The sequence below is a fragment of the Hyla sarda genome, chromosome 8 (assembly GCF_029499605.1).
Source record: "Hyla sarda isolate aHylSar1 chromosome 8, aHylSar1.hap1, whole genome shotgun sequence".
In the NCBI taxonomy this organism is placed as follows: Eukaryota; Metazoa; Chordata; class Amphibia; order Anura; family Hylidae; genus Hyla; species Hyla sarda.
In genome coordinates, this window is record NC_079196.1 from 115,062,990 (window position 1) to 115,090,405 (window position 27,416).

General features: G+C 43.4%; 16 pseudogenes; all 16 read left to right on the forward strand.

The window, feature by feature from the left end:
* The first annotated feature begins 946 nt into the window (after window positions 1–946).
* Window positions 947–1,210, forward strand: LOC130287595 (U2 spliceosomal RNA; annotated as a pseudogene).
* Window positions 1,211–2,680: 1,470 nt separating this feature from the next.
* LOC130286704 (U2 spliceosomal RNA) lies at window positions 2,681–2,944 on the forward strand (annotated as a pseudogene).
* A 1,460-nt stretch (window positions 2,945–4,404) lies between these two features.
* LOC130287794 (U2 spliceosomal RNA) lies at window positions 4,405–4,669 on the forward strand (annotated as a pseudogene).
* Window positions 4,670–6,131: 1,462 nt separating this feature from the next.
* LOC130290181 (U2 spliceosomal RNA) lies at window positions 6,132–6,395 on the forward strand (annotated as a pseudogene).
* Window positions 6,396–7,853: 1,458 nt separating this feature from the next.
* Window positions 7,854–8,119, forward strand: LOC130289227 (U2 spliceosomal RNA; annotated as a pseudogene).
* Window positions 8,120–9,583: 1,464 nt separating this feature from the next.
* LOC130286705 (U2 spliceosomal RNA) lies at window positions 9,584–9,847 on the forward strand (annotated as a pseudogene).
* A 1,469-nt stretch (window positions 9,848–11,316) lies between these two features.
* On the forward strand, window positions 11,317–11,582 carry LOC130289228 (U2 spliceosomal RNA; annotated as a pseudogene).
* Window positions 11,583–13,024: 1,442 nt separating this feature from the next.
* LOC130285703 (U2 spliceosomal RNA) lies at window positions 13,025–13,288 on the forward strand (annotated as a pseudogene).
* A 1,460-nt stretch (window positions 13,289–14,748) lies between these two features.
* Window positions 14,749–15,012, forward strand: LOC130286706 (U2 spliceosomal RNA; annotated as a pseudogene).
* A 1,464-nt stretch (window positions 15,013–16,476) lies between these two features.
* LOC130289191 (U2 spliceosomal RNA) lies at window positions 16,477–16,741 on the forward strand (annotated as a pseudogene).
* A 1,442-nt stretch (window positions 16,742–18,183) lies between these two features.
* LOC130286707 (U2 spliceosomal RNA) lies at window positions 18,184–18,447 on the forward strand (annotated as a pseudogene).
* Window positions 18,448–19,910: 1,463 nt separating this feature from the next.
* LOC130286690 (U2 spliceosomal RNA) lies at window positions 19,911–20,174 on the forward strand (annotated as a pseudogene).
* Window positions 20,175–21,636: 1,462 nt separating this feature from the next.
* LOC130288355 (U2 spliceosomal RNA) lies at window positions 21,637–21,898 on the forward strand (annotated as a pseudogene).
* A 1,467-nt stretch (window positions 21,899–23,365) lies between these two features.
* On the forward strand, window positions 23,366–23,630 carry LOC130288571 (U2 spliceosomal RNA; annotated as a pseudogene).
* Window positions 23,631–25,091: 1,461 nt separating this feature from the next.
* On the forward strand, window positions 25,092–25,355 carry LOC130286708 (U2 spliceosomal RNA; annotated as a pseudogene).
* Window positions 25,356–26,816: 1,461 nt separating this feature from the next.
* On the forward strand, window positions 26,817–27,080 carry LOC130287729 (U2 spliceosomal RNA; annotated as a pseudogene).
* Window positions 27,081–27,416: the final 336 nt, after the last annotated feature.

Consider the following 27,416-nt stretch of genomic DNA (forward strand, 5'->3'; position numbering starts at 1 on the left):
AATATATATAAAAAGAAAAAGAGAGAGAGAGAGAGAGAGACTGACTTAGTGAGCGAGTGAGTGAGAGAGTGAGAGTGAGTGAGAGTGAATGAGTGAGTGAGTGATTGAGTGAGTGAGTGAGTGAGAACAAATGAGTTAAAGCAAGTGAGTGAGAGAGATCGAATGAATGAAAGTCTGAATGACAGAAAGAAAAAAGGATGAAGAAAGAAGCATGAAGAAAAAAAAATGTATATGGAGTTGCTGACATGAGTGCAATCTACAAAGCCGTTGAGGCTGATCCTCATGGGAGGATTATTGCACCAGGACCCTTAGCACTTTTAAAATGCCATTCAATGCCACGGGCTAGATGTAAACTGCAGATGACCATGTTGTGGTAGTTACCATGGATACCCAAGTGATGTGTGAGCTAACACATAGGCCCAACAGATTCCAAGAAGGCCAGAATCACCAGCGGCACCACCATCGATTGTCAGGTCACCCGGATTCAGCAAATACCAGAGTCCAAAATGATGCAGGTTTATACTGTTAATTTTCAGTTTATCGTTACAGTTGGTGTTATTCCATGTTGGAAGGGACGCAGCTACAGCCAGTGGGGTAACTAGAGACAGGCAGGCAGCTATGTGCAACAAAGGTAGGCGTGTTGTTTTCATATGCAGATCTGAAATATTGTCTTATATGCAAGAGGAGGAGTGATGGGGGTTCAGGCAAAAGCCAGGCTATGGATTGCATTGCTAAATGCTCCATCAGAGTGCAATGGTCGCCTGTCCTTTTTTTAAGTGATGATGTGGGTTTAGCCTGTGCTGTATGTATGTATGTATGGGTGGCTGACTGCCACCCACCCAGAGAGTGTATGGGAGTCTGGTTGTCTGCCAGCCTTCCTTCCATTCCTATGAGTAATGTGAGTGCTCATGAAGGGGACATGGTTGGGTCCACCCCTTTCCCGGTTATCCCCTCTAGGCCTTTTGGCTTAGATCAAGTGTAAAAAAAGAAAGGATCTTGCGACAGATCGCATCCTGAGGCACGTTTTTTTTTGTGTGAATACTTGCACTTGGATGACTTGTGAGCACATACTGATACATACGTTCCCTATCTGGGGACCATAAATTAAATGGATTTTTGAGAAAGGGAGCTGATTTGGAAGCTTGCTTCTGTCGCCCTATGCATTGACCCGATGTGGCAGTATCTTCGGGTAGTGAACAGTGCACCACCCCATTCCAGTGTTAAACAAGAAAGATTCTCATTTAATCCTCCGTGGGTGAGAATTTGAGTTTGAGAATTGGAGACCAAAATGATGAGTTGCACTGACTGGTTTATGAACGTCTATTCATTTAGCGTTTTAATGACCATGTTTGCACACTGATTGGTGTAAAAAAATAAAATAAAACTAAATAATAATAATCTAGCACACCTGTGCAGGTTTGACATGACATGACAGGTAGCTGTCTTGTGGGTGGTGCTGAATCCTGTTAAATGACATGAGGGTCTCATGCCTATACACAAGGGTGTGTCATTGCTGTTGCTTGACCATGCATTGGTTTCTGTGGTCAGTGAATGATAAAAACAAAATTTACCATCCATTGATGGATGGGAAATCCGCCATGAGGCATTTGTTTTTAGAAACTGCTGCTCACAACCAATGTTGCAATGGAGTGTCTCCATCTGCTGGTGGTATTGGAAAGGCATTAGTGCTATGACAGGGTCTGAAGAAGAAGAAGAAGAAGAAGAAGACGGAAAAAAATATATATAAAAAGAAAAAGAGAGAGAGAGAGAGAGACTGACTTAGTGAGCGAGTGAGTGAGAGAGTGAGAGTGAGTGAGAGTGAATGAGTGAGTGAGTGATTGAGTGAGTGAGTGAGTGAGTGAGAACAAATGAGTTAAAGCAAGTGAGTGAGAGAGATCGAATGAATGAAAGTCTGAATGACAGAAAGAAAAAAGGATGAAGAAAGAAGCATGAAGAAAAAAAAATGTATATGGAGTTGCTGACATGAGTGCAATCTACAAAGCCGTTGAGGCTGATCCTCATGGGAGGATTATTGCACCAGGACCCTTATCACTTTTAAAATGCCATTCAATGCCACGGGCTAGATGTAAACTGCAGATGACCATGTTGTGGTAGTTACCATGGATACCCAAGTGATGTGTGAGCTAACACATAGGCCCAACAAGTTCCAAGAAGGCCAGAATCACCAGCGGCACCACCATCGATTGTCAGGTCACCCGGATTCAGCAAATACCAGAGTCCAAAATGATGCAGGTTTATACTGTTAATTTTCAGTTTATCGTTACAGTTGGTGTTATTCCATGTCGGAAGGGACGCAGCTACAGCCAGTGGGGTAACTAGAGACAGGCAGGCAGCTATGTGCAACAAAGGTAGGCGTGTTGTTTTCATATGCAGATCTGAAATAGTGTCTTATATGCAAGAGGAGGAGTGATGGGGGTTCAGGCAAAAGCCAGGCTATGGATTGCATTGCTAAATGCTCCATCAGAGTGCAATGGTCGCCTGTCCTTTTTTTAAGTGATGATGTGGGTTTAGCCTGTGCTGTATGTATGTATGGGTGGCTGACTGCCACCCACCCAGAAAGTGTATGGGAGGCTGGTTGGCTGCCAGCCTTCCTTCCATTCCTATGAGTAATGTGAGTGCTCATGAAGGGGACATGGTAGGGTCCACCCCTTTCCCGGTTATCCCCTCTAGGCCTTTTGGCTTAGATCAAGTGTAAAAAAAGAAAGGATCTTGCGACAGATCGCATCCTGAGGCACGTTTTTTTTTGTGTGAATACTTGCACTTGGGTGACTTGTGAGCACATACTGATACATACGTTCCCTATCTGGGGACCATAAATTAAATGGATTTTTGAGAAAGGGAGCTGATTTGGAAGCTTGCTTCTGTCGCCCTATGCATTGACCCGATGTGGCAGTATCTTCGGGTAGTGAACAGTGCACCACCCCATTCCAGTGTTAAACAAGAAAGATTCTCATTTAATCCTCCGTGGGTGAGAATTTGAGTTTGAGAATTGGAGACCAAAATGATGAGTTGCACTGACTGGTTTATGAACGTCTATTCATTTAGCGTTTTAATGACCATGTTTGCACACTGATTGGTGTAAAAAAATAAAATAAAACTAAATAATAATAATCTAGCACACCTGTGCAGGTTTGACATGACATGACAGGTAGCTGTCTTGTGGGTGGTGCTGAATCCTGTTAAATGACATGAGGGTCTCATGCCTATACACAAGGGTGTGTCATTGCTGTTGCTTGACCATGCATTGGTTTCTGTGGTCAGTGAATGATAAAAACAAAATTTACCATCCATTGATGGATGGGAAATCCGCCATGAGGCATTTGTTTTTAGAAACTGCTGCTCACAACCAATGTTGCAATGGAGTGTCTCCATCTGCTGGTGGTATTGGAAAGGCATTAGTGCTATGACAGGGTCTGAAGAAGAAGAAGACGGAAAAAAATATATATAAAAAGAAAAAGAGAGAGAGAGAGAGAGAGACTGACTTAGTGAGCGAGTGAGTGAGAGAGTGAGAGTGAGTGAGAGTGAATGAGTGAGTGAGTGATTGAGTGAGTGAGTGAGTGAGTGAGAACAACTGAGTTAAAGCAAGTGAGTGAGAGAGATCGAATGAATGAAAGTCTGAATGACAGAAAGAAAAAAGGATGAAGAAAGAAGCATGAAGAAAAAAAAATGTATATGGAGTTGCTGACATGAGTGCAATCTACAAAGCCGTTGAGGCTGATCCTCATGGGAGGATTATTGCACCAGGACCCTTAGCACTTTTAAAATGCCATTCAATGCCACGGGCTAGATGTAAACTGCAGATGACCATGTTGTGGTAGTTACCATGGATACCCAAGTGATGTGTGAGCTAACACATAGGCCCAACAGATTCCAAGAAGGCCAGAATCACCAGCGGCACCACCATCGATTGTCAGGTCACCCGGATTCAGCAAATACCAGAGTCCAAAATGATGCAGGTTTATACTGTTAATTTTCAGTTTATCGTTACAGTTGGTGTTATTCCATGTCGGAAGGGACGCAGCTACAGCCAGTGGGGTAACTAGAGACAGGCAGGCAGCTATGTGCAACAAAGGTAGGCGTGTTGTTTTCATATGCAGATCTGAAATATTGTCTTATATGCAAGAGGAGGAGTGATGGGGGTTCAGGCAAAAGCCAGGCTATGGATTGCATTGCTAAATGCTCCATCAGAGTGCAATGGTCGCCTGTCCTTTTTTTAAGTGATGATGTGGGTTTAGCCTGTGCTGTATGTATGTATGGGTGGCTGACTACCACCCACCCAGAAAGTGTATGGGAGGCTGGTTGGCTGCCAGCCTTCCTTCCATTCCTATGAGTAATGTGAGTGCTCATGAAGGGGACATGGTTGGGTCCACCCCTTTCCCGGTTATCCCCTCTAGGCCTTTTGGCTTAGATCAAGTGTAAAAAAAGAAAGGATCTTGCGACAGTACGCATCCTGAGGCACGTTTTTTTTTTGTGTGAATACTTGCACTTGGGTGACTTGTGAGCACATACTGATACATACGTTCCCTATCTGGGGACCATAAATTAAATGGATTTTTGAGAAAGGGAGCTGATTTGGAAGCTTGCTTCTGTCGCCCTATGCATTGACCCGATGTGGCAGTATCTTCGGGTAGTGAACAGTGCACCACCCCATTCCAGTGTTAAACAAGAAAGATTCTCATTTAATCCTCCGTGGGTGAGAATTTGAGTTTGAGAATTGGAGACCAAAATGATGAGTTGCACTGACTGGTTTATGAACGTCTATTCATTTAGCGTTTTAATGACCATGTTTGCACACTGATTGGTGTAAAAAAATAAAATAAAACTAAATAATAATAATCTAGCACACCTGTGCAGGTTTGACATGACATGACAGGTAGCTGTCTTGTGGGTGGTGCTGAATCCTGTTAAATGACATGAGGGTCTCATGCCTATACACAAGGGTGTGTCATTGCTGTTGCTTGACCATGCATTGGTTTCTGTGGTCAGTGAATGATAAAAACAAAATTTACCATCCATTGATGGATGGGAAATCCGCCATGAGGCATTTGTTTTTAGAAACTGCTGCTCACAACCAATGTTGCAATGGAGTGTCTCCATCTGCTGGTGGTATTGGAAAGGCATTAGTGCTATGACAGGGTCTGAAGAAGAAGAAGAAGAAGACGGAAAAAAATATATATAAAAAGAAAAAGAGAGAGAGAGAGAGACTGAATTAGTGAGCGAGTGAGTGAGAGAGTGAGAGTGAGTGAGAGTGAATGAGTGAGTGAGTGATTGAGTGAGTGAGTGAGTGAGTGAGAACAAATGAGTTAAAGCAAGTGAGTGAGAGAGATCGAATGAATGAAAGTCTGAATGACAGAAAGAAAAAAGGATGAAGAAAGAAGCATGAAGAAAAAAAAATGTATATGGAGTTGCTGACATGAGTGCAATCTACAAAGCCGTTGAGGCTGATCCTCATGGGAGGATTATTGCACCAGGACCCTTAGCACTTTTAAAATGCCATTCAATGCCACGGGCTAGATGTAAACTGCAGATGACCATGTTGTGGTAGTTACCATGGATACCCAAGTGATGTGTGAGCTAACACATAGGCCCAACAGATTCCAAGAAGGCCAGAATCACCAGCGGCACCACCATCGATTGTCAGGTCACCCGGATTCAGCAAATACCAGAGTCCAAAATGATGCAGGTTTATACTGTTAATTTTCAGTTTATCGTTACAGTTGGTGTTATTCCATGTCGGAAGGGACGCAGCTACAGCCAGTGGGGTAACTAGAGACAGGCAGGCAGCTATGTGCAACAAAGGTAGGCGTGTTGTTTTCATATGCAGATCTGAAATATTGTCTTATATGCAAGAGGAGGAGTGATGGGGGTTCAGGCAAAAGCCAGGCTATGGATTGCATTGCTAAATGCTCCATCAGAGTGCAATGGTCGCCTGTCCTTTTTTTAAGTGATGATGTGGGTTTAGCCTGTGCTGTATGTATGTATGGGTGGCTGACTGCCACCCACCCAGAAAGTGTATGGGAGGCTGGTTGGCTGCCAGCCTTCCTTCCATTCCTATGAGTAATGTGAGTGCTCATGAAGGGGACATGGTTGGGTCCACCCCTTTCCCGGTTATCCCCTCTAGGCCTTTTGGCTTAGATCAAGTGTAAAAAAAGAAAGGATCTTGCGACAGATTGCATCCTGAGGCACGTTTTTTTTTGTGTGAATACTTGCACTTGGGTGACTTGTGAGCACATACTGATACATACGTTCCCTATCTGGGGACCATAAATTAAATGGATTTTTGAGAAAGGGAGCTGATTTGGAAGCTTGCTTCTGTCGCCCTATGCATTGACCCGATGTGGCAGTATCTTCGGGTAGTGAACAGTGCACCACCCCATTCCAGTGTTAAACAAGAAAGATTCTCATTTAATCCTCCGTGGGTGAGAATTTGAGTTTGAGAATTGGAGACCAAAATGATGAGTTGCACTGACTGGTTTATGAACGTCTATTCATTTAGCGTTTTAATGACCATGTTTGCACACTGATTGGTGTAAAAAAATAAAATAAAACTAAATAATAATAATCTAGCACACCTGTGCAGGTTTGACATGACATGACAGGTAGCTGTCTTGTGGGTGGTGCTGAATCCTGTTAAATGACATGAGGGTCTCATGCCTATACACAAGGGTGTGTCATTGCTGTTGCTTGACCATGCATTGGTTTCTGTGGTCAGTGAATGATAAAAACAAAATTTACCATCCATTGATGGATGGGAAATCCGCCATGAGGCATTTGTTTTTAGAAACTGCTGCTCACAACCAATGTTGCAATGGAGTGTCTCCATCTGCTGGTGGTATTGGAAAGGCATTAGTGCTATGACAGGGTCTGAAGAAGAAGAAGAAGAAGACGGAAAAAAATATATATAAAAAGAAAAAGAGAGAGAGAGACTGACTTAGTGAGCGAGTGAGTGAGAGAGTGAGAGTGAGTGAGAGTGAATGAGTGAGTGAGTGATTGAGTGAGTGAGTGAGTGAGTGAGAACAAATGAGTTAAAGCAAGTGAGTGAGAGAGATCGAATGAATGAAAGTCTGAATGACAGAAAGAAAAAAGGATGAAGAAAGAAGCATGAAGAAAAAAAAATGTATATGGAGTTGCTGACATGAGTGCAATCTACAAAGCCGTTGAGGCTGATCCTCATGGGAGGATTATTGCACCAGGACCCTTAGCACTTTTAAAATGCCATTCAATGCCACGGGCTAGATGTAAACTGCAGATGACCATGTTGTGGTAGTTACCATGGATACCCAAGTGATGTGTGAGCTAACACATAGGCCCAACAGATTCCAAAAAGGCCAGAATCACCAGCGGCACCACCATCGATTGTCAGGTCACCCGGATTCAGCAAATACCAGAGTCCAAAATGATGCAGGTTTATACTGTTAATTTTCAGTTTATCGTTACAGTTGGTGTTATTCCATGTCGGAAGGGACGCAGCTACAGCCAGTGGGGTAACTAGAGACAGGCAGGCAGCTATGTGCAACAAAGGTAGGCGTGTTGTTTTCATATGCAGATCTGAAATATTGTCTTATATGCAAGAGGAGGAGTGATGGGGGTTCAGGCAAAAGCCAGGCTATGGATTGCATTGCTAAATGCTCCATCAGAGTGCAATGGTCGCCTGTCCTTTTTTTAAGTGATGATGTGGGTTTAGCCTGTGCTGTATGTATGTATGGGTGGCTGACTGCCACCCACCCAGAAAGTGTATGGGAGGCTGGTTGGCTGCCAGCCTTCCTTCCATTCCTATGAGTAATGTGAGTGCTCATGAAGGGGACATGGTTGGGTCCACCCCTTTCCCGGTTATCCCCTCTAGGCCTTTTGGCTTAGATCAAGTGTAAAAAAAGAAAGGATCTTGCGACAGATCGCATCCTGAGGCACGTTTTTTTTTTTGTGTGAATACTTGCACTTGGGTGACTTGTGAGCACATACTGATACATACGTTCTCTATCTGGGGACCATAAATTAAATGGATTTTTGAGAAAGGGAGCTGATTTGGAAGCTTGCTTCTGTCGCCCTATGCATTGACCCGATGTGGCAGTATCTTCGGGTAGTGAACAGTGCACCACCCCATTCCAGTGTTAAACAAGAAAGATTCTCATTTAATCCTCCGTGGGTGAGAATTTGAGTTTGAGAATTGGAGACCAAAATGATGAGTTGCACTGACTGGTTTATGAACGTCTATTCATTTAGCGTTTTAATGACCATGTTTGCACACTGATTGGTGGAAAAAAATAAAATAAAACTAAATAATAATAATCTAGCACACCTGTGCAGGTTTGACATGACATGACAGGTAGCTGTCTTGTGGGTGGTGCTGAATCCTGTTAAATGACATGAGGGTCTCATGCCTATACACAAGGGTGTGTCATTGCTGTTGCTTGACCATGCATTGGTTTCTGTGGTCAGTGAATGATAAAAACAAAATTTACCATCCATTGATGGATGGGAAATCCGCCATGAGGCATTTGTTTTTAGAAACTGCTGCTCACAACCAATGTTGCAATGGAGTGTCTCCATCTGCTGGTGGTATTGGAAAGGCATTAGTGCTATGACAGGGTCTGAAGAAGAAGAAGAAGAAGAAGAAGACGGAAAAAAATATATATAAAAAGAAAAAGAGAGAGAGAGAGACTGACTTAGTGAGCGAGTGAGTGAGAGAGTGAGAGTGAGTGAGAGTGAATGAGTGAGTGAGTGATTGAGTGAGTGAGTGAGTGAGAACAAATGAGTTAAAGCAAGTGAGTGAGAGAGATCGAATGAATGAAAGTCTGAATGACAGAAAGAAAAAAGGATGAAGAAAGAAGCATGAAGAAAAAAAAATGTATATGGAGTTGCTGACATGAGTGCAATCTACAAAGCCGTTGAGGCTGATCCTCATGGGAGGATTATTGCACCAGGACCCTTAGCACTTTTAAAATGCCATTCAATGCCACGGGCTAGATGTAAACTGCAGATGACCATGTTGTGGTAGTTACCATGGATACCCAAGTGATGTGTGAGCTAACACATAGGCCCAACAGATTCCAAGAAGGCCAGAATCACCAGCGGCACCACCATCGATTGTCAGGTCACCCGGATTCAGCAAATACCAGAGTCCAAAATGATGCAGGTTTATACTGTTAATTTTCAGTTTATCGTTACAGTTGGTGTTATTCCATGTCGGAAGGGACGCAGCTACAGCCAGTGGGGTAACTAGAGACAGGCAGGCAGCTATGTGCAACAAAGGTAGGCGTGTTGTTTTCATATGCAGATCTGAAATATTGTCTTATATGCAAGAGGAGGAGTGATGGGGGTTCAGGCAAAAGCCAGGCTATGGATTGCATTGCTAAATGCTCCATCAGAGTGCAATGGTCGCCTGTCCTTTTTTTAAGTGATGATGTGGGTCTAGCCTGTGCTGTATGTATGTATGTATGTGGCTGACTGCCACCCACCCAGAAAGTGTATGGGAGGCTGGTTGGCTGCCAGCCTTCCTTCCATTCCTATGAGTAATGTGAGTGCTCATGAAAGGGACATGGTTGGGTCCACCCCTTTCCCGGTTATCCCCTCTAGGCCTTTTGGCTTAGATCAAGTGTAAAAAAAGAAAGGATCTTGCGACAGATCGCATCCTGAGGCACGTTTTTTTTTGTGTGAATACTTGCACTTGGGTGACTTGTGAGCACATACTGATACATACGTTCCCTATCTGGGGACCATAAATTAAATGGATTTTTGAGAAAGGGAGCTGATTTGGAAGCTTGCTTCTGTCGCCCTATGCATTGACCCGATGTGGCAGTATCTTCGGGTAGTGAACAGTGCACCACCCCATTCCAGTGTTAAACAAGAAAGATTCTCATTTAATCCTCCGTGGGTGAGAATTTGAGTTTGAGAATTGGAGACCAAAATGATGAGTTGCACTGACTGGTTTATGAACGTCTATTCATTTAGCGTTTTAATGACCATGTTTGCACACTGATTGGTGTAAAAAAATAAAATAAAACTAAATAATAATAATCTAGCACACCTGTGCAGGTTTGACATGACATGACAGGTAGCTGTCTTGTGGGTGGTGCTGAATCCTGTTAAATGACATGAGGGTCTCATGCCTATACACAAGGGTGTGTCATTGCTGTTGCTTGACCATGCATTGGTTTCTGTGGTCAGTGAATGATAAAAACAAAATTTACCATCCATTGATGGATGGGAAATCCGCCATGAGGCATTTGTTTTTAGAAACTGCTGCTCACAACCAATGTTGCAATGGAGTGTCTCCATCTGCTGGTGGTATTGGAAAGGCATTAGTGCTATGACAGGGTCTGAAGAAGAAGAAGAAGAAGACGGAAAAAAATATATATAAAAAGAAAAAGAGAGAGAGAGAGAGAGACTGACTTAGTGAGCGAGTGAGTGAGAGAGTGAGAGTGAGTGAGAGTGAATGAGTGAGTGAGTGATTGAGTGAGTGAGTGAGTGAGTGAGTGAGAACAAATGAGTTAAAGCAAGTGAGTGAGAGAGATCGAATGAATGAAAGTCTGAATGACAGAAAGAAAAAAGGATGAAGAAAGAAGCATGAAGAAAAAAAAATGTATATGGAGTTGCTGACATGAGTGCAATCTACAAAGCCGTTGAGGCTGATCCTCATGGGAGGATTATTGCACCAGGACCCTTAGCACTTTTAAAATGCCATTCAATGCCACGGGCTAGATGTAAACTGCAGATGACCATGTTGTGGTAGTTACCATGGATACCCAAGTGATGTGTGAGCTAACACATAGGCCCAACAGATTCCAAAAAGGCCAGAATCACCAGCGGCACCACCATCGATTGTCAGGTCACCCGGATTCAGCAAATACCAGAGTCCAAAATGATGCAGGTTTATACTGTTAATTTTCAGTTTATTGTTACAGTTGGTGTTATTCCATGTCGGAAGGGACGCAGCTACAGCCAGTGGCGTAACTAGAGACAGGCAGGCAGCTATGTGCAACAAAGGTAGGCGTGTTGTTTTCATATGCAGATCTGAAATATTGTCTTATATGCAAGAGGAGGAGTGATGGGGGTTCAGGCAAAAGCCAGGCTATGGATTGCATTGCTAAATGCTCCATCAGAGTGCAATGGTCGCCTGTCCTTTCTTTTAAGTGATGATGTGGGTTTAGCCTGTGCTGTATGTATGTATGGGTGGCTGACTGCCACCCACCCAGAAAGTGTATGGGAGGCTGGTTGGCTGCCAGCCTTCCTTCCATTCCTATGAGTAATGTGAGTGCTCATGAAGGGGACATGGTTGGGTCCACCCCTTTCCCGGTTATCCCCTCTAGGCCTTTTGGCTTAGATCAAGTGTAAAAAAAGAAAGGATCTTGCGACAGATCGCATCCTGAGGCACGTTTTTTTTTTTGTGTGAATACTTGCACTTGGGTGACTTGTGAGCACATACTGATACATACGTTCTCTATCTGGGGACCATAAATTAAATGGATTTTTGAGAAAGGGAGCTGATTTGGAAGCTTGCTTCTGTCGCCCTATGCATTGACCCGATGTGGCAGTATCTTCGGGTAGTGAACAGTGCACCACCCCATTCCAGTGTTAAACAAGAAAGATTCTCATTTAATCCTCCGTGGGTGAGAATTTGAGTTTGAGAATTGGAGACCAAAATGATGAGTTGCACTGACTGGTTTATGAACGTCTATTCATTTAGCGTTTTAATGACCATGTTTGCACACTGATTGGTGGAAAAAAATAAAATAAAACTAAATAATAATAATCTAGCACACCTGTGCAGGTTTGACATGACATTACAGGTAGCTGTCTTGTGGGTGGTGCTGAATCCTGTTAAATGACATGAGGGTCTCATGCCTATACACAAGGGTGTGTCATTGCTGTTGCTTGACCATGCATTGGTTTCTGTGGTCAGTGAATGATAAAAACAAAATTTACCATCCATTGATGGATGGGAAATCCGCCATGAGGCATTTGTTTTTAGAAACTGCTGCTCACAACCAATGTTGCAATGGAGTGTCTCCATCTGCTGGTGGTATTGGAAAGGCATTAGTGCTATGACAGGGTCTGAAGAAGAAGAAGAAGAAGACGGAAAAAAATATATATAAAAAGAAAAAGAGAGAGAGAGAGACTGACTTAGTGAGCGAGTGAGTGAGTGAGAGTGAATGAGTGAGTGAGTGATTGAGTGAGTGAGTGAGTGAGAACAAATGAGTTAAAGCAAGTGAGTGAGAGAGATCGAATGAATGAAAGTCTGAATGACAGAAAGAAAAAAGGATGAAGAAAGAAGCATGAAGAAAAAAAAATGTATATGGAGTTGCTGACATGAGTGCAATCTACAAAGCCATTGAGGCTGATCCTCATGGGAGGATTATTGCACCAGGACCCTTAGCACTTTTAAAATGCCATTCAATGCCACGGGCTAGATGTAAACTGCAGATGACCATGTTGTGGTAGTTACCATGGATACCCAAGTGATGTGTGAGCTAACACATAGGCCCAACAGATTCCAAGAAGGCCAGAATCACCAGCGGCACCACCATCGATTGTCAGGTCACCCGGATTCAGCAAATACCAGAGTCCAAAATGATGCAGGTTTATACTGTTAATTTTCAGTTTATCGTTACAGTTGGTGTTATTCCATGTCGGAAGGGACGCAGCTACAGCCAGTGGGGTAACTAGAGACAGGCAGGCAGCTATGTGCAACAAAGGTAGGCGTGTTGTTTTCATATGCAGATCTGAAATATTGTCTTATATGCAAGAGGAGGAGTGATGGGGGTTCAGGCAAAAGCCAGGCTATGGATTGCATTGCTAAATGCTCCATCAGAGTGCAATGGTCGCCTGTCCTTTTTTTAAGTGATGATGTGGGTTTAGCCTGTGCTGTATGTATGTATGGGTGGCTGACTGCCACCCACCCAGAAAGTGTATGGGAGGCTGGTTGGCTGCCAGCCTTCCTTCCATTCCTATGAGTAATGTGAGTGCTCATGAAGGGGACATGGTTGGGTCCACCCCTTTCCCGGTTATCCCCTCTAGGCCTTTTGGCTTAGATCAAGTGTAAAAAAAGAAAGGATCTTGCGACAGATCGCATCCTGAGGCACATTTTTTTTTGTGTGAATACTTGCACTTGGGTGACTTGTGAGCACATACTGATACATACGTTCCCAATCTGGGGACCATAAATTAAATGGATTTTTGAGAAAGGGAGCTGATTTGGAAGCTTGCTTCTTTCGCCCTATGCATTGACCCGATGTGGCAGTATCTTCGGGTAGTGAACAGTGCACCACCCCATTCCAGTGTTAAACAAGAAAGATTCTCATTTAATCCTCCGTGGGTGAGAATTTGAGTTTGAGAATTGGAGACCAAAATGATGAGTTGCACTGACTGGTTTATGAACGTCTATTCATTTAGCGTTTTAATGACCATGTTTGCACACTGATTGGTGTAAAAAAATAAAATAAAACTAAATAATAATAATCTAGCACACCTGTGCAGGTTTGACATGACATGACAGGTAGCTGTCTTGTGGGTGGTGCTGAATCCTGTTAAATGACATGAGGGTCTCATGCCTATACACAAGGGTGTGTCATTGCTGTTGCTTGACCATGCATTGGTTTCTGTGGTCAGTGAATGATAAAAACAAAATTTACCATCCATTGATGGATGGGAAATCTGCCATGAGGCATTTGTTTTTAGAAACTGCTGCTCACAACCAATGTTGCAATGGAGTGTCTCCATCTGCTGGTGGTATTGGAAAGGCATTAGTGCTATGACAGGGTCTGAAGAAGAAGAAGAAGAAGACGGAAAAAAATATATATAAAAAGAAAAAGAGAGAGAGAGAGACTGACTTAGTGAGCGAGTGAGTGAGAGAGTGAGAGTGAGTGAGAGTGAATGAGTGAGTGAGTGATTGAGTGAGTGAGTGAGTGAGTGAGAACAAATGAGTTAAAGCAAGTGAGTGAGAGAGATCGAATGAATGAAAGTCTGAATGACAGAAAGAAAAAAGGATGAAGAAAGAAGCATGAAGAAAAAAAAATGTATATGGAGTTGCTGACATGAGTGCAATCTACAAAGCCGTCGAGGCTGATCCTCATGGGAGGATTATTGCACCAGGACCCTTAGCACTTTTAAAATGCCATTCAATGCCACGGGCTAGATGTAAACTGCAGATGACCATGTTGTGGTAGTTACCATGGATACCCAAGTGATGTGTGAGCTAACACATAGGCCCAACAGATTCCAAGAAGGCCAGAATCACCAGCGGCACCACCATCGATTGTCAGGTCACCCGGATTCAGCAAATACCAGAGTCCAAAATGATGCAGGTTTATACTGTTAATTTTCAGTTTATCGTTACAGTTGGTGTTATTCCATGTCGGAAGGGACGCAGCTACAGCCAGTGGGGTAACTAGAGACAGGCAGGCAGCTATGTGCAACAAAGGTAGGCGTGTTGTTTTCATATGCAGATCTGAAATATTGTCTTATATGCAAGAGGAGGAGTGATGGGGGTTCAGGCAAAAGCCAGGCTATGGATTGCATTGCTAAATGCTCCATCAGAGTGCAATGGTCGCCTGTCCTTTTTTTAAGTGATGATGTGGGTTTAGCCTGTGCTGTATGTATGTATGGGTGGCTGACTGCCACCCACCCAGAAAGTGTATGGGAGGCTGGTTGGCTGCCAGCCTTCCTTCCATTCCTATGAGTAATGTGAGTGCTCATGAAGGGGACATGGTTGGGTCCACCCCTTTCCTGGTTATCCCCTCTAGGCCTTTTGGCTTAGATCAAGTGTAAAAAAAGAAAGGATCTTGCGACAGATCGCATCCTGAGGCACGTTTTTTTTTGTGTGAATACTTGCACTTGGGTGACTTGTGAGCACATACTGATACATACGTTCCCTATCTGGGGACCATAAATTAAATGGATTTTTGAGAAAGGGAGCTGATTTGGAAGCTTGCTTCTGTCGCCCTATGCATTGACCCGATGTGGCAGTATCTTCGGGTAGTGAACAGTGCACCACCCCATTCCAGTGTTAAACAAGAAAGATTCTCATTTAATCCTCCGTGGGTGAGAATTTGAGTTTGAGAATTGGAGACCAAAATGATGAGTTGCACTGACTGGTTTATGAACGTCTATTCATTTAGCGTTTTAATGACCATGTTTGCACACTGATTGGTGTAAAAAAATAAAATAAAACTAAATAATAATAATCTAGCACACCTGTGCAGGTTTGACATGACATGACAGGTAGCTGTCTTGTGGGTGGTGCTGAATCCTGTTAAATGACATGAGGGTCTCATGCCTATACACAAGGGTGTGTCATTGCTGTTGCTTGACCATGCATTGGTTTCTGTGGTCAGTGAATGATAAAAACAAAATTTACCATCCATTGATGGATGGGAAATCCGCCATGAGGCATTTGTTTTTAGAAACTGCTGCTCACAACCAATGTTGCAATGGAGTGTCTCCATCTGCTGGTGGTATTGGAAAGGCATTAGTGCTATGACAGGGTCTGAAGAAGAAGAAGAAGAAGACGGAAAAAAATATATATAAAAAGAAAAAGAGAGAGAGAGAGAGAGACTGACTTAGTGAGCGAGTGAGTGAGAGAGTGAGAGTGAGTGAGAGTGAATGAGTGAGTGAGTGATTGAGTGAGTGAGTGAGTGAGTGAGAACAAATGAGTTAAAGCAAGTGAGTGAGAGAGATCGAATGAATGAAAGTCTGAATGACAGAAAGAAAAAAGGATGAAGAAAGAAGCATGAAGAAAAAAAAATGTATATGGAGTTGCTGACATGAGTGCAATATACAAAGCCGTTGAGGCTGATCCTCATGGGAGGATTATTGCACCAGGACCCTTAGCACTTTTAAAATGCCATTCAATGCCACGGGCTAGATGTAAACTGCAGATGACCATGTTGTGGTAGTTACCATGGATACCCAAGTGATGTGTGAGCTAACACATAGGCCCAACAGATTCCAAGAAGGCCAGAATCACCAGCGGCACCACCATCCATTGTCAGGTCACCCGGATTCAGCAAATACCAGAGTCCAAAATGATGCAGGTTTATACTGTTAATTTTCAGTTTATCGTTACAGTTGGTGTTATTCCATGTCGGAAGGGACGCAGCTACAGCCAGTGGGGTAACTAGAGACAGGCAGGCAGCTATGTGCAACAAAGGTAGGCGTGTTGTTTTCATATGCAGATCTGAAATATTGTCTTATATGCAAGAGGAGGAGTGATGGGGGTTCAGGCAAAAGCCAGGCTATGGATTGCATTGCTAAATGCTCCATCAGAGTGCAATGGTCGCCTGTCCTTTTTTTAAGTGATGATGTGGGTTTAGCCTGTGCTGTATGTATGTATGGGTGGCTGACTGCCACCCACCCAGAAAGTGTATGGGAGGCTGGTTGGCTGCCAGCCTTCCTTCCATTCCTATGAGTAATGTGAGTGCTCATGAAGGGGACATGGTTGGGTCCACCCCTTTCCCGGTTATCCCCTCTAGGCCTTTTGGCTTAGATCAAGTGTAAAAAAAGAAAGGATCTTGCGACAGATCGCATCCTGAGGCACGTTTTTTTTTTGTGTGAATACTTGCACTTGGGTGACTTGTGAGCACATACTGATACATACGTTCTCTATCTGGGGACCATAAATTAAATGGATTTTTGAGAAAGGGAGCTGATTTGGAAGCTTGCTTCTGTCGCCCTATGCATTGACCCGATGTGGCAGTATCTTCGGGTAGTGAACAGTGCACCACCCCATTCCAGTGTTAAACAAGAAAGATTCTCATTTAATCCTCCGTGGGTGAGAATTTGAGTTTGAGAATTGGAGACCAAAATGATGAGTTGCACTGACTGGTTTATGAACGTCTATTCATTTAGCGTTTTAATGACCATGTTTGCACACTGATTGGTGTAAAAAAATAAAATAAAACTAAATAATAATAATCTAGCACACCTGTGCAGGTTTGACATGACATGACAGGTAGCTGTCTTGTGGGTGGTGCTGAATCCTGTTAAATGACATGAGGGTCTCATGCCTATACACAAGGGTGTGTCATTGCTGTTGCTTGACCATGCATTGGTTTCTGTGGTCAGTGAATGATAAAAACAAAATTTACCATCCATTGATGGATGGGAAATCCGCCATGAGGCATTTGTTTTTAGAAACTGCTGCTCACAACCAATGTTGCAATGGAGTGTCTCCATCTGCTGGTGGTATTGGAAAGGCATTAGTGCTATGAGAGGGTCTGAAGAAGAAGAAGAAGAAGACGGAAAAAAATATATATAAAAAGAAAAAGAGAGAGAGAGAGACTGACTTAGTGAGCAAGTGAGTGAGTGAGAGTGAATGAGTGAGTGAGTGATTGAGTGAGTGAGTGAGTGAGAACAAATGAGTTAAAGCAAGTGAGTGAGAGAGATCGAATGAATGAAAGTCTGAATGACAGAAAGAAAAAAGGATGAAGAAAGAAGCATGAAGAAAAAAAAATGTATATGGAGTTGCTGACATGAGTGCAATCTACAAAGCCGTCGAGGCTGATCCTCATGGGAGGATTATTGCACCAGGACCCTTAGCACTTTTAAAATGCCATTCAATGCCACGGGCTAGATGTAAACTGCAGATGACCATGTTGTGGTAGTTACCATGGATACCCAAGTGATGTGTGAGCTAACACATAGGCCCAACAGATTCCAAGAAGGCCAGAATCACCAGCGGCACCACCATCGATTGTCAGGTCACCCGGATTCAGCAAATACCAGAGTCCAAAATGATGCAGGTTTATACTGTTAATTTTCAGTTTATCGTTACAGTTGGTGTTATTCCATGTCGGAAGGGACGCAGCTACAGCCAGTGGGGTAACTAGAGACAGGCAGGCAGCTATGTGCAACAAAGGTAGGCGTGTTGTTTTCATATGCAGATCTGAAATATTGTCTTATATGCAAGAGGAGGAGTGATGGGGGTTCAGGCAAAAGCCAGGCTATGGATTGCATTGCTAAATGCTCCATCAGAGTGCAATGGTCGCCTGTCCTTTTTTTAAGTGATGATGTGGGTTTAGCCTGTGCTGTATGTATGTATGGGTGGCTGACTGCCACCCACCCAGAAAGTGTATGGGAGGCTGGTTGGCTGCCAGCCTTCCTTCCATTCCTATGAGTAATGTGAGTGCTCATGAAGGGGACATGGTTGGGTCCACCCCTTTCCTGGTTATCCCCTCTAGGCCTTTTGGCTTAGATCAAGTGTAAAAAAAGAAAGGATCTTGCGACAGATCGCATCCTGAGGCACGTTTTTTTTTGTGTGAATACTTGCACTTGGGTGACTTGTGAGCACATACTGATACATACGTTCCCTATCTGGGGACCATAAATTAAATGGATTTTTGAGAAAGGGAGCTGATTTGGAAGCTTGCTTCTGTCGCCCTATGCATTGACCCGATGTGGCAGTATCTTCGGGTAGTGAACAGTGCACCACCCCATTCCAGTGTTAAACAAGAAAGATTCTCATTTAATCCTCCGTGGGTGAGAATTTGAGTTTGAGAATTGGAGACCAAAATGATGAGTTGCACTGACTGGTTTATGAACGTCTATTCATTTAGCGTTTTAATGACCATGTTTGCACACTGATTGGTGTAAAAAAATAAAATAAAACTAAATAATAATAATCTAGCACACCTGTGCAGGTTTGACATGACATGACAGGTAGCTGTCTTGTGGGTGGTGCTGAATCCTGTTAAATGACATGAGGGTCTCATGCCTATACACAAGGGTGTGTCATTGCTGTTGCTTGACCATGCATTGGTTTCTGTGGTCAGTGAATGATAAAAACAAAATTTACCATCCATTGATGGATGGGAAATCCGCCATGAGGCATTTGTTTTTAGAAACTGCTGCTCACAACCAATGTTGCAATGGAGTGTCTCCATCTGCTGGTGGTATTGGAAAGGCATTAGTGCTATGACAGGGTCTGAAGAAGAAGAAGAAGAAGAAGAAGACGGAAAAAAATATATATAAAAAGAAAAAGAGAGAGAGAGAGACTGACTTAGTGAGCGAGTGAGTGAGAGAGTGAGAGTGAGTGAGAGTGAATTAGTGAGTGAGTGATTGAGTGAGTGAGTGAGTGAGAACAAATGAGTTAAAGCAAGTGAGTGAGAGAGATCGAATGAATGAAAGTCTGAATGACAGAAAGAAAAAAGGATGAAGAAAGAAGCATGAAGAAAAAAAAATGTATATGGAGTTGCTGACATGAGTGCAATCTACAAAGCCGTTGAGGCTGATCCTCATGGGAGGATTATTGCACCAGGACCCTTAGCACTTTTAAAATGCCATTCAATGCCACGGGCTAGATGTAAACTGCAGATGACCATGTTGTGGTAGTTACCATGGATACCCAAGTGATGTGTGAGCTAACACATAGGCCCAACAGATTCCAAGAAGGCCAGAATCACCAGCGGCACCACCATCGATTGTCAGGTCACCCGGATTCAGCAAATACCAGAGTCCAAAATGATGCAGGTTTATACTGTTAATTTTCAGTTTATCGTTACAATTGGTGTTATTCCATGTCGGAAGGGACGCAGCTACAGCCAGTGGGGTAACTAGAGACAGGCAGGCAGCTATGTGCAACAAAGGTAGGCGTGTTGTTTTCATATGCAGATCTGAAATATTGTCTTATATGCAAGAGGAGGAGTGATGGGGGTTCAGGCAAAAGCCAGGCTATGGATTGCATTGCTAAATGCTCCATCAGAGTGCAATGGTCGCCTGTCCTTTTTTTTAAGTGATGATGTGGGTTTAGCCTGTGCTGTATGTATGTATGGGTGGCTGACTGCCACCCACCCAGAAAGTGTATGGGAGGCTGGTTGGCTGCCAGCCTTCCTTCCATTCCTATGAGTAATGTGAGTGCTCATGAAGGGGACATGGTTGGGTCCACCCCTTTCCCGGTTATCCCCTCTAGGCCTTTTGGCTTAGATCAAGTGTAAAAAAAGAAAGGATCTTGCGACAGATCGCATCCTGAGGCACGTTTTTTTTTGTGTGAATACTTGCACTTGGGTGACTTGTGAGCACATACTGATACATACGTTCCCAATCTGGGGACCATAAATTAAATGGATTTTTGAGAAAGGGAGCTGATTTGGAAGCTTGCTTCTGTCGCCCTATGCATTGACCCGATGTGGCAGTATCTTCGGGTAGTGAACAGTGCACCACCCCATTCCAGTGTTAAACAAGAAAGATTCTCATTTAATCCTCCGTGGGTGAGAATTTGAGTTTGAGAATTGGAGACCAAAATGATGAGTTGCAGTGACTGGTTTATGAACGTCTATTCATTTAGCGTTTTAATGACCATGTTTGCACACTGATTGGTGTAAAAAAATAAAATAAAACTAAATAATAATAATCTAGCACACCTGTGCAGGTTTGACATGACATGACAGGTAGCTGTCTTGTGGGTGGTGCTGAATCCTGTTAAATGACATGAGGGTCTCATGCCTATACACAAGGGTGTGTCATTGCTGTTGCTTGACCATGCATTGGTTTCTGTGGTCAGTGAATGATAAAAACAAAATTTACCATCCATTGATGGATGGGAAATCCGCCATGAGGCATTTGTTTTTAGAAACTGCTGCTCACAACCAATGTTGCAATGGAGTGTCTCCATCTGCTGGTGGTATTGGAAAGGCATTAGTGCTATGACAGGGTCTGAAGAAGAAGAAGAAGAAGACGGAAAAAAATATATATAAAAAGAAAAAGAGAGAGAGAGAGAGAGAGACTGACTTAGTGAGCGAGTGAGTGAGAGAGTGAGAGTGAGTGAGAGTGAATGAGTGAGTGAGTGATTGAGTGAGTGAGTGAGTGAGAACAAATGAGTTAAAGCAAGTGAGTGAGAGAGATCGAATGAATGAAAGTCTGAATGACAGAAAGAAAAAAGGATGAAGAAAGAAGCATGAAGAAAAAAAAATGTATATGGAGTTGCTGACATGAGTGCAATCTACAAAGCCGTCGAGGCTGATCCTCATGGGAGGATTATTGCACCAGGACCCTTAGCACTTTTAAAATGCCATTCAATGCCACGGGCTAGATGTAAACTGCAGATGACCATGTTGTGGTAGTTACCATGGATACCCAAGTGATGTGTGAGCTAACACATAGGCCCAACAGATTCCAAGAAGGCCAGAATCACCAGCGGCACCACCATCGATTGTCAGGTCACCCGGATTCAGCAAATACCAGAGTCCAAAATGATGCAGGTTTATACTGTTAATTTTCAGTTTATCGTTACAGTTGGTGTTATTCCATGTCGGAAGGGACGCAGCTACAGCCAGTGGGGTAACTAGAGACAGGCAGGCAGCTATGTGCAACAAAGGTAGGCGTGTTGTTTTCATATGCAGATCTGAAATATTGTCTTATATGCAAGAGGAGGAGTGATGGGGGTTCAGGCAAAAGCCAGGCTATGGATTGCATTGCTAAATGCTCCATCAGAGTGCAATGGTCGCCTGTCCTTTTTTTAAGTGATGATGTGGGTTTAGCCTGTGCTGTATGTATGTATGGGTGGCTGACTGCCACCCACCCAGAAAGTGTATGGGAGGCTGGTTGGCTGCCAGCCTTCCTTCCATTCCTATGAGTAATGTGAGTGCTCATGAAGGGGACATGGTTGGGTCCACCCCTTTCCCGGTTATCCCCTCTAGGCCTTTTGGCTTAGATCAAGTGTAAAAAAAGAAAGGATCTTGCGACAGATCGCATCCTGAGGCACGTTTTTTTGTGTGAATACTTGCACTTGGGTGACTTGTGAGCACATACTGATACATACGTTCCCTATCTGGGGACCATAAATTAAATGGATTTTTGAGAAAGGGAGCTGATTTGGAAGCTTGCTTCTGTCGCCCTATGCATTGACCCGATGTGGCAGTATCTTCGGGTAGTGAACAGTGCACCACCCCATTCCAGTGTTAAACAAGAAAGATTCTCATTTAATCCTCCGTGGGTGAGAATTTGAGTTTGAGAATTGGAGACCAAAATGATGAGTTGCACTGACTGGTTTATGAACGTCTATTCATTTAGCGTTTTAATGACCATGTTTGCACACTGATTGGTGTAAAAAAATAAAATAAAACTAAATAATAATAATCTAGCACACCTGTGCAGGTTTGACATGACATGACAGGTAGCTGTCTTGTGGGTGGTGCTGAATCCTGTTAAATGACATGAGGGTCTCATGCCTATACACAAGGGTGTGTCATTGCTGTTGCTTGACCATGCATTGGTTTCTGTGGTCAGTGAATGATAAAAACAAAATTTACCATCCATTGATGGATGGGAAATCCGCCATGAGGCATTTGTTTTTAGAAACTGCTGCTCACAACCAATGTTGCAATGGAGTGTCTCCATCTGCTGGTGGTATTGGAAAGGCATTAGTGCTATGACAGGGTCTGAAGAAGAAGAAGAAGAAGAAGACGGAAAAAAATATATATAAAAAGAAAAAGAGAGAGAGAGAGAGAGACTGACTTAGTGAGCGAGTGAGTGAGAGAGTGAGAGTGAGTGAGAGTGAATGAGTGAGTGAGTGATTGAGTGAGTGAGTGAGTGAGTGAGAACAAATGAGTTAAAGCAAGTGAGTGAGAGAGATCGAATGAATGAAAGTCTGAATGACAGAAAGAAAAAAGGATGAAGAAAGAAGCATGAAGAAAAAAAAATGTATATGGAGTTGCTGACATGAGTGCAATCTACAAAGCCGTCGAGGCTGATCCTCATGGGAGGATTATTGCACCAGGACCCTTAGCACTTTTAAAATGCCATTCAATGCCACGGGCTAGATGTAAACTGCAGATGACCATGTTGTGGTAGTTACCATGGATACCCAAGTGATGTGTGAGCTAACACATAGGCCCAACAGATTCCAAGAAGGCCAGAATCACCAGCGGCACCACCATCGATTGTCAGGTCACCCGGATTCAGCAAATACCAGAGTCCAAAATGATGCAGGTTTATACTGTTAATTTTCAGTTTATCGTTACAGTTGGTGTTATTCCATGTCGGAAGGGACGCAGCTACAGCCAGTGGGGTAACTAGAGACAGGCAGGCAGCTATGTGCAACAAAGGTAGGCGTGTTGTTTTCATATGCAGATCTGAAATATTGTCTTATATGCAAGAGGAGGAGTGATGGGGGTTCAGGCAAAAGCCAGGCTATGGATTGCATTGCTAAATGCTCCATCAGAGTGCAATGGTCGCCTGTCCTTTTTTTAAGTGATGATGTGGGTTTAGCCTGTGCTGTATGTATGTATGGGTGGCTGACTGCCACCCACCCAGAAAGTGTATGGGAGGCTGGTTGGCTGCCAGCCTTCCTTCCATTCCTATGAGTAATGTGAGTGCTCATGAAGGGGACATGGTTGGGTCCACCCCTTTCCCGGTTATCCCCTCTAGGCCTTTTGGCTTAGATCAAGTGTAAAAAAAAGAAAGGATCTTGCGACAGATCGCATCCTGAGGCACGTTTTTTTTTGTGTGAATACTTGCACTTGGGTGACTTGTGAGCACATACTGATACATACGTTCCCTATCTGGGGACCATAAATTAAATGGATTTTTGAGAAAGGGAGCTGATTTGGAAGCTTGCTTCTGTCGCCCTATGCATTGACCCGATGTGGCAGTATCTTCGGGTAGTGAACAGTGCACCACCCCATTCCAGTGTTAAACAAGAAAGATTCTCATTTAATCCTCCGTGGGTGAGAATTTGAGTTTGAGAATTGGAGACCAAAATGATGAGTTGCACTGACTGGTTTATGAACGTCTATTCATTTAGCGTTTTAATGACCATGTTTGCACACTGATTGGTGTAAAAAAATAAAATAAAACTAAATAATAATAATCTAGCACACCTGTGCAGGTTTGACATGACATGACAGGTAGCTGTCTTGTGGGTGGTGCTGAATCCTGTTAAATGACATGAGGGTCTCATGCCTATACACAAGGGTGTGTCATTGCTGTTGCTTGACCATGCATTGGTTTCTGTGGTCAGTGAATGATAAAAACAAAATTTACCATCCATTGATGGATGGGAAATCCGCCATGAGGCATTTGTTTTTAGAAACTGCTGCTCACAACCAATGTTGCAATGGAGTGTCTCCATCTGCTGGTGGTATTGGAAAGGCATTAGTGCTATGACAGGGTCTGAAGAAGAAGAAGAAGACGGAAAAAAATATATATAAAAAGAAAAAGAGAGAGAGAGAGAGAGACTGACTTAGTGAGCGAGTGAGTGAGAGAGTGAGAGTGAGTGAGAGTGAATGAGTGAGTGATTGAGTGAGTGAGTGAGTGAGTGAGTGAGAACAAATGAGTTAAAGCAAGTGAGTGAGAGAGATCGAATGAATGAAAGTCTGAATGACAGAAAGAAAAAAGGATGAAGAAAGAAGCATGAAGAAAAAAAAATGTATATGGAGTTGCTGACATGAGTGCAATCTACAAAGCCGTCGAGGCTGATCCTCATGGGAGGATTATTGCACCAGGACCCTTAGCACTTTTAAAATGCCATTCAATGCCACGGGCTAGATGTAAACTGCAGATGACCATGTTGTGGTAGTTACCATGGATACCCAAGTGATGTGTGAGCTAACACATAGGCCCAACAGATTCCAAGAAGGCCAGAATCACCAGCGGCACCACCATCGATTGTCAGGTCACCCGGATTCAGCAAATACCAGAGTCCAAAATGATGCAGGTTTATACTGTTAATTTTCAGTTTATCGTTACAGTTGGTGTTATTCCATGTCGGAAGGGACGCAGCTACAGCCAGTGGGGTAACTAGAGACAGGCAGGCAGCTATGTGCAACAAAGGTAGGCGTGTTGTTTTCATATGCAGATCTGAAATATTGTCTTATATGCAAGAGGAGGAGTGATGGGGGTTCAGGCAAAAGCCAGGCTATGGATTGCATTGCTAAATGCTCCATCAGAGTGCAATGGTCGCCTGTCCTTTTTTTAAGTGATGATGTGGGTTTAGCCTGTGCTGTATGTATGTATGGGTGGCTGACTGCCACCCACCCAGAAAGTGTATGGGAGGCTGGTTGGCTGCCAGCCTTCCTTCCATTCCTATGAGTAATGTGAGTGCTCATGAAGGGGACATGGTTGGGTCCACCCCTTTCCCGGTTATCCCCTCTAGGCCTTTTGGCTTAGATCAAGTGTAAAAAAAGAAAGGATCTTGCGACAGATCGCATCCTGAGGCACGTTTTTTTTTGTGTGAATACTTGCACTTGGGTGACTTGTGAGCACATACTGATACATACGTTCCCTATCTGGGGACCATAAATTAAATGGATTTTTGAGAAAGGGAGCTGATTTGGAAGCTTGCTTCTGTCGCCCTATGCATTGACCCGATGTGGCAGTATCTTCGGGTAGTGAACAGTGCACCACCCCATTCCAGTGTTAAACAAGAAAGATTCTCATTTAATCCTCCGTGGGTGAGAATTTGAGTTTGAGAATTGGAGACCAAAATGATGAGTTGCACTGACTGGTTTATGAACGTCTATTCATTTAGCGTTTTAATGACCATGTTTGCACACTGATTGGTGTAAAAAAATAAAATAAAACTAAATAATAATAATCTAGCACACCTGTGCAGGTTTGACATGACATGACAGGTAGCTGTCTTGTGGGTGGTGCTGAATCCTGTTAAATGACATGAGGGTCTCATGCCTATACACAAGGGTGTGTCATTGCTGTTGCTTGACCATGCATTGGTTTCTGTGGTCAGTGAATGATAAAAACAAAATTTACCATCCATTGATGGATGGGAAATCCGCCATGAGGCATTTGTTTTTAGAAACTGCTGCTCACAACCAATGTTGCAATGGAGTGTCTCCATCTGCTGGTGGTATTGGAAAGGCATTAGTGCTATGACAGGGTCTGAAGAAGAAGAAGAAGAAGAAGAAGAAGACGGAAAAAAATATATATAAAAAGAAAAAGAGAGAGAGAGAGAGAGACTGACTTAGTGAGCGAGTGAGTGAGAGAGTGAGAGTGAGTGAGAGTGAATGAGTGAGTGAGTGAGTGAGTGAGAACAAATGAGTTAAAGCAAGTGAGTGAGAGAGATCGAATGAATGAAAGTCTGAATGACAGAAAGAAAAAAGGATGAAGAAAGAAGCATGAAGAAAAAAAAATGTATATGGAGTTGCTGACATGAGTGCAATCTACAAAGCCGTTGAGGCTGATCCTCATGGGAGGATTATTGCACCAGGACCCTTAGCACTTTTAAAATGCCATTCAATGCCACGGGCTAGATGTAAACTGCAGATGACCATGTTGTGGTAGTTACCATGGATACCCAAGTGATGTGTGAGCTAACACATAGGCCCAACAGATTCCAAGAAGGCCAGAATCACCAGCGGCACCACCATCGATTGTCAGGTCACCCGGATTCAGCAAATACCAGAGTCCAAAATGATGCAGGTTTATACTGTTAATTTTCAGTTTATCGTTACAGTTGGTGTTATTCCATGTCGGAAGGGACGCAGCTACAGCCAGTGGGGTAACTAGAGACAGGCAGGCAGCTATGTGCAACAAAGGTAGGCGTGTTGTTTTCATATGCAGATCTGAAATATTGTCTTATATGCAAGAGGAGGAGTGATGGGGGTTCAGGCAAAAGCCAGGCTATGGATTGCATTGCTAAATGCTCCATCAGAGTGCAATGGTCGCCTGTCCTTTTTTTAAGTGATGATGTGGGTTTAGCCTGTGCTGTATGTATGTATGTATGGGTGGCTGACTGCCACCCACCCAGAAAGTGTATGGGAGGCTGGTTGGCTGCCAGCCTTCCTTCCATTCCTATGAGTAATGTGAGTGCTCATGAAGGGGACATGGTTGGGTCCACCCCTTTCCCGGTTATCCCCTCTAGGCCTTTTGGCTTAGATCAAGTGTAAAAAAAGAAAGGATCTTGCGACAGATCGCATCCTGAGGCACGTTTGTTTTTGTGTGAATACTTGCACTTGGGTGACTTGTGAGCACATACTGATACATACGTTCCCTATCTGGGGACCATAAATTAAATGGATTTTTGAGAAAGGGAGCTGATTTGGAAGCTTGCTTCTGTCGCCCTATGCATTGACCCGATGTGGCAGTATCTTCGGGTAGTGAACAGTGCACCACCCCATTCCAGTGTTAAACAAGAAAGATTCTCATTTAATCCTCCGTGGGTGAGAATTTGAGTTTGAGAATTGGAGACCAAAATGATGAGTTGCACTGACTGGTTTATGAACGTCTATTCATTTAGCGTTTTAATGACCATGTTTGCACACTGATTGGTGTAAAAAAATAAAATAAAACTAAATAATAATAATCTAGCACACCTGTGCAGGTTTGACATGACATGACAGGTAGCTGTCTTGTGGGTGGTGCTGAATCCTGTTAAATGACATGAGGGTCTCATGCCTATACACAAGGGTGTGTCATTGCTGTTGCTTGACCATGCATTGGTTTCTGTGGTC